Raw genomic sequence first — 7,172 nt, 5'->3', positions numbered from 1 at the left:
CCCCCCGGGGGGCCCCCGAATGATGCCATAATCCCCCCCCCCCCCTGTGGGGACGAGGGAGGGAGGGGAGGCACCAGTGGAAGTCCTAAATCAAACAAATGTAACCCCGCCGTTATAGACCAGGGTCAAAAGAGGCGTGTTTGTGTCTGTGACGAAAAAACCAGAAGGTGTGTGAGGAGAGCAGAACTAACACAAAAACGTGTTGTTGTTTTTTTTTCTTTGAAGGAACAACAGCAAAAAAATGTGGCGGAAGAGCAGCTGCAGCCTGGAGAAGAAGGTTTCTTCAGGGGCGTATGTCATCTGTTGACTTATCATAACTGGGACAATCAGGGGAAACAAGTGCTGACACACACACACACACACACACACACACACGCGTGCGCGGTTAATACAGTTGAGGCCCCCAGACGGAAGAGCCCAAAGCCAACAGCGCTGAAGTGACCCATACAGAGAAAATCCTGACCCTGTGAAACTATTGTGTGGATGGGCATGACACACACACACACGCACACACACACACACACACACACACACATAAAGATGACATTTGCCTGAATATTCTAGGTTTTCTGGGGATTAAAAGACAAACACAAGATGTTGGTTTATTACAGCTTTACGATTCAAGAAAAGACCATTTTGCACACAATGTTTTGTAGTGTTTGCTGCACCAGCATATGAAGGTTCTGCAGGCCGGTCGGATGTGCACCGGGCCGCTCAGGATGCAGAGGGTGCACCCGGGGGTTAGCGAGCAGCACAGGGCCATGGCGCTGAGCAGTCCAGAGCCCTCTTTCTGCCAGAGTTAGGGGTGATGAATGCAAAACGCCGAGCTTGCATTTCTACTCCCTTTTATGGAAAGGAGACACAATGTAAAATGCTAGCAGCAATGTGGTGGGTATTGTGCACACGGTGTGTGTGTGCGTGCGTGTGTGTGTGGTTTACTGTAGGTCAAACTAGTGTTGTGGGACTTGACCTTATCTATAGTGTGGTCTTGTTTATTAGAACACACAAGAAAGACATGTCAATAAGTCAATCAATCAAAGTGTATTTATATAGCCCTTAATCTTGAGTGTCTCAAAGGGCTGCACAAGCCACAACGACATCCTTGGCTCAGATCCCACATCAGGCCAAGAAAAAACTCAACCCAAAGGTATGACAGTGAGAAACCTCGGAGGTGACCGCAGATGTGGAAACCCCCACTCCGTGGGCAACCGGTGCAATGGACGTCGAGTGGATCTAGTTAATAGTGTGAGAGTCCAGTCCATAGTGGGGCCAGCAGGGGATCATCTTGAGTGGAGACAAGTCATCAGCGCAGAGACGTCCCCAACTGATGCACAGAGGACTAGCGCGTCATCTGTGGTCACCTGATAGCCTCTTCACACAAGAGAGAGGGGCACAGCAGAAAAGAAAAGAGACGGCAGATCAACTGGTCTAAAAGGGGGCTCTATTTAAAGGCTAGAGTATACAAATGAGTTTTAAGATGGGACTTAAATGCTTCTACTGAGGTAGCATCTCTAACTGTTACCGGGAGGGCATTCCATAGTACTGGAGCCCGAATAGAAAACGCTCTATAGCCCACAGACTGTTTTTGGCCTCTGGGAATCACTATTAAGCCGGAATTCTTAGAACACAAATTTCTGACCGGGACATATGGCGCAATACAATCAGCAAGATAGGATGGAGCTAGACCGTGTAGTATTTTATACGTAAGTAGTAAAACCTTAAAGTCGCATCTTAAGCGCACAGAAAGCCAGTGCAGGTGAGCCAGTATAGGCGTAATAAGATCAAACTTTATTGCCCTTGTCAAAAGTCTAGCAGCCGCATTTTGTACCAACTGTAATCTTTTAATGCTAGATACAGGGAGACCCGAAAATAATACGTTACAGCATTGGCGTTGTTAGGCCTATTTTAGGGGGGCTCTATTATATATCTAATATTCTTAAGCCACCTTAAATAATTTGGTGTTATATATACATATTGTTTTTCTTTTCTTTTTTTTTCCAAATACATGCCGACATATTTATTATAAAGAGGCCCGAATATGAGTTTAAATAAATGATCATATAACCTGTCATTATTCACTCAGTTTCCCCTCACTTCATGGCGTAAGCTAGAGAGCCCCTTTCGTGCGTCGGTATCCAATCCATTCCACTTGTTCATATAGAAAATGCCCACATCACTCAAAATCCAGTCCACATTTTCTCTGCGACATTGCTTGCGGTCCTGGCTTTGAAGCACACAGCACTGCAGAACAAGAACGTGAACAAATGCAAAATTGACATAAGAAACTTTTTCAAGAAAGTAAGTATTCATCGCTGCTTGTAGTAAAATGTATTAGCTCCACTTTACACCAGGTCTGTGTTTGACAAATAAAACCCTGTCTAGCACACTATAGACAGCCTCTGTGCATGCGTACATTTGTTGTTTTGCAAGCAAAAGTTACATTCTCACTCTAAAACAATGCTGCTACTTAGTTAGCTAGTTAGCCTGAAATGTATCATGAAGGTCCTGGTTATTTATAAAGTTAAATGTGCGCTCTTTTTTTACCATTTGCTATCTTTGCGGTTACTTCCTTCTGGAGCATCAGCTGTGTTTCTCACTTTACACATGGAGGAGAACAGGAGCTGAGCTCATTCACGTATGACTATCATCAGTAGATAATAATAATAATCACTCCACAACCCCTATTGACCTGTAGGAGTCAGGGCAGAGGAGCACAGAAAGTGAGAGGGGAGAAACCTCTACTGGAAAGGTGAATAGGAGAATAATATATATATATATATATATATATATATACATACATATATATATATATGTATATATATATATATATATATATATATATATATATATATATATATATATATATATATATATATATATATATATATATATATATATATGAGTAGTCGTGAGTTCAATCCCGGCCTCGGGATCTTTCTGTGTGGAGTCTGCATGTCCTCCCCGTGACTGCGTGGGTTCCCTCCGGGTACTCCGGCTTCCTCCCACCTCCAAAGACATGCACCTGGAGATAGGTTGATTGGCAACACTAAATTGGCCCTAGTGTGTGAATGTGAGTGTGAATGTTGTCTGTCTATCTGTGTTGGCCCTGCGATGAGGGTAGAAAATGGATGGATGGATATATATATACATATATATATATGTATATATGTATATATATAATATATATATATGTATATATAAAATATGTATATAATAATATATATATACATATATATATATATACATATATATATGTATGTATGTATGTATATATATATATATATATATATATATATATATACATATATATATATATATATATATATAATTTATTTATATAATAGATTGTATTTGTAATCTACTTTACATTTGATTCCAAATCTCAAAGTGCTAGAGAATTACAACTATTGGCGTTGTTAGGCCTATTTTGGCGTTGTAATAAATAAATAAATAAAAAATGGCTTATCGATAAGCCATTTGTTTTATTTGATATATATATATATATATATATATATATATATATATATATATATATATATATATATATATATATATATATATATATATATATATATATATATATATATATATATATATATATATATATATACACAAAGACAAAGATATATTTCAAAGGGCCAATTTATTTTGGTCCAGAACAAATTGACAAAACTATTTTAAATAGCTGCAACATAACATACATACAGTAAGTAACAAACAGCATAATAACAACATAGCTGTAAACCTGGCTTCACCCAAGGAATGATAATATGTCATGTCACTATATACAGCACACATACTGCTATACACACGCCTAACCAGGCATTTTTTTCTCTCAAGGAATTGTGAAATAAATGAATGTCTTCAGTGAAGCCCAGAACACTCTACGCATTTCCCCAGTTTTAGTTTAGAGAAAAGGTAAGATTGACCTGGCCCACTAGGATCCCTCTTTATGCTTGTGAACTTTAAAGTCTATACATTTAGGGTGATGTGATAATCAAACACTCTAGAAGTCTAGAATGAAAGAGTATATAAGAGAATTGACAGAGTGTGTGTACCTTCAGTGCTGAATGATGAGCAGAGGCAGAGTTTGGAGTGTTTTCTTTAGCTTGCTCTCCATGTTTATGTACTCACTGTCCACTGTGTCCAGGAACTTGGAAAATGTTTTCGTGCCATTTGCCGTTTGACGCCCGCTATCATGCTAATTAGCTGCCTGAAAGTGGGTGACTCTACTGTAGAAATAGCCTGCATGTCTTCTACCACATACTTGGTATGTGGTAGAATGGCTCTATAGCTCTATTAACGTTGTCCTGGCTAGCAGTGCCTCCGTTAAAATCCTTAGGTGGAGGTGGAGGTGAAGTGGCATCGGAGTCTGTCTCTCTCTTTACTAGCTTCGTCGAAGCATGTTGCTTTTGTAGCTGTTCCAGCAGATTTTAATTGCTGTCTTGGGATCTTTGATCCAAGACACAACTTACATTTAACTAAAATGTTATTTTCTTTGTGCTCGAGAAAAGAAAAGTAGTAAGAATATCTCCATGTTAAGAAACTCAGCTTCGACTCTGCCATGATGTCTTGTTGTTGGTAAACACAGACACGCCCCCCCTCACACACACACACACACACACACACACACACACACACACACACACACACACACACACACACACACACACACACACACACACAACGCGCCTCTTGTGAGACAGGAAGAATCAGAAGGACGACACCGCAGCTCTCCAATAAAACACACTCAGATCTTCTCAGTTTCTAGCCGATACCATATAAAAAATTACGTAAAATAACGCAGTAACACATCATATAGTAACGGTAACTGAGTTACTGAATATAAAAAAATTATGCGTTACGAGGTAACGCGTTAGTCCCAACACTGTATGTATATACATATATATATATATATATATATATATATATATATATATATATATATATATATATATATATATATATATATATATATATATATATATATATATATATATATATATATATATATAGATATATATATGTATGTGTATATATATACAGTATATATACATATGTATTTTCACTATATATATATATATATATCGATGTATGTATATATATACACTGTGTATACAAAACAAAACAAACAAACAAAACAAACAAACAAAAATTGCCACATTGTGTAAATCGTAAATAAAAACAGAATACAATGATTTGCAAATTCTTTTCAACCTACAGTACATTGAATAGATTGCAAAGACAAGGTACTTAACGTTCGAACTGGTAAACTTTGTTATATTTGGCAAATGTTAGCTCATTTGGAAATTGATACCTGTAAAATGTTTTTTAAAAGCTGGCACAAGTGGCAAAAAAGACTGAGAAAGTTGAGGAATGCTCATTAAACACTTATTTGGAACATCCCACAGGTGAAAAGGCTAATTGGGAACAGGTGGGTGCCATGATTGGGTATAAAAGCAGCTTCCATGAAAAAAAGCAGCTTCATTCACAAACAAGGATGGGGCGAGGGTCATCACTTTGTGAACAAATGTGTGAGCAAATTGTTTAAGAACAACATTTCTCAACCAGCTATTGTAAGTAATTTAGGGATTTCACCATCTAAGGTCTGTAATATCATCTAAAGGTTTAGAGAATCTGGAGAAATCACTGCACGTACGCTGAATTAATTAACCATTAATGCTGAAAGGTACATACAGGTTTTGAAGCAACATACAGTATGTTGCCATCCAAGCATCGTTACCATGGACGCCCCTGCTTATTTCAGCAAGACAATGCCAAGCCACGTGTTACAACAGCGTAGCTTCATAGTAAAAGAGTGCGGGTACTAGACTGGCCTGCCTGTAGTCCAGACCTGTCTCCCATTGAAAATGTGTGGCGCATTATGAAGCCTAAAATACCACAATTTACTGAGATAGTTTCTCAATTAAATATGTCATTGGGGCCCGAAATCTTGAATCCAGCAGACCAATGATGGCTGAGTGGTTAAGGCAGCTAGCTCTCACTCAAAGAGGATTGGTTTCAAATCCACGTCATGTCGTGCAGTGACTAGGAAAAGCTCCAACTGGAAGAGTTCCTGTTTTATATCCTAGTTTACTAGGACAGGTTATGTCATTGGGGCACGAAAACTGTGATTTGCCAGACAAACGATAGCCGAGTGGTTATAGCAGCTAGCTCCCAATCAAAGTGTACAAGGTTCAAATCCAAGTCATGTCGTGCAGTGACTAGGAAAGCTTCCATACTGGGGGAGTTTCTGTTTCATATCATAATTTTCTGAGACAGCTTTTCAAATAAATATGTCATTGGGGCCCGAAATCTTGTCTCAAGAATAGCTGAATGGTTAAACAGCTAGCTCCCAATCAAAGGGTCCTGGGTTCAATCCCAGTCAGGTCGATCGGCATGCCAAGCCAAAGAATGCCAGAGTGGGGACGCCGGACAATGTGGGGTTGTTTCACCTCCCCCCACACAGAGTGAAGTGGTAGTGGGTTAATTAACTTATAGTTAAAAAGGTAAGTATGGGTAATAATAATAAATAGTCTATAGTCCAAAAGTCAAGGGTAACCTCGGGGGTTAGCTCCTCCTGTGTGCCGAGGCTAAAGTTGGTAAGTGTACCATCGTAATTCCTCGGCTGGGATGGGTGGGAATAGGAACATAAATAATTAATCATTGTGGGCGTTGACCAATTAGATCTTCGGGGTCTGACAGACAATTAGCAATAAAGTAATAATTGGAAAATGAAACCAAAAAAAATTGAGTTGTTGGTTAATTAATGAACACTGATTGGTTAATTGAAAAAACATTTTTTATTAAATTTGTTCATTATCATTAATTAATACATTTCCAATTACTCAATTTTTCATTTAATTTTCCAATTATTACATTAATTATCTGTCAGACCCAGAAGAGCTAATTGGTCAACGCCCACAATGATTAATTATTCATGTTCCTATTCCCACCCATCCCAGCCTAGGAATTACGATGGTACACTTACCAACTTTAGCCTCGGCACACAGTAACCCCCGAGGTTACCCTTGACTTTTGGACTAGAGACTATTTATTATTATCATTACCCATACTTACCTTTTTAACTATGAGTTAATTAACCCACTACCACTTAGCTTTACTCTGTGTGGGGGAAGTGAAACACCCCTACATTGTCCGGCGTCCCCACT

The sequence above is a fragment of the Nerophis lumbriciformis genome, linkage group LG01 (genome assembly GCF_033978685.3).
Source record: "Nerophis lumbriciformis linkage group LG01, RoL_Nlum_v2.1, whole genome shotgun sequence".
NCBI lineage: Eukaryota > Metazoa > Chordata > Actinopteri > Syngnathiformes > Syngnathidae > Nerophis > Nerophis lumbriciformis.
The sequence above is the reverse complement of the archived record's forward strand: the minus strand, read 5'-3'. Positions refer to the sequence as shown.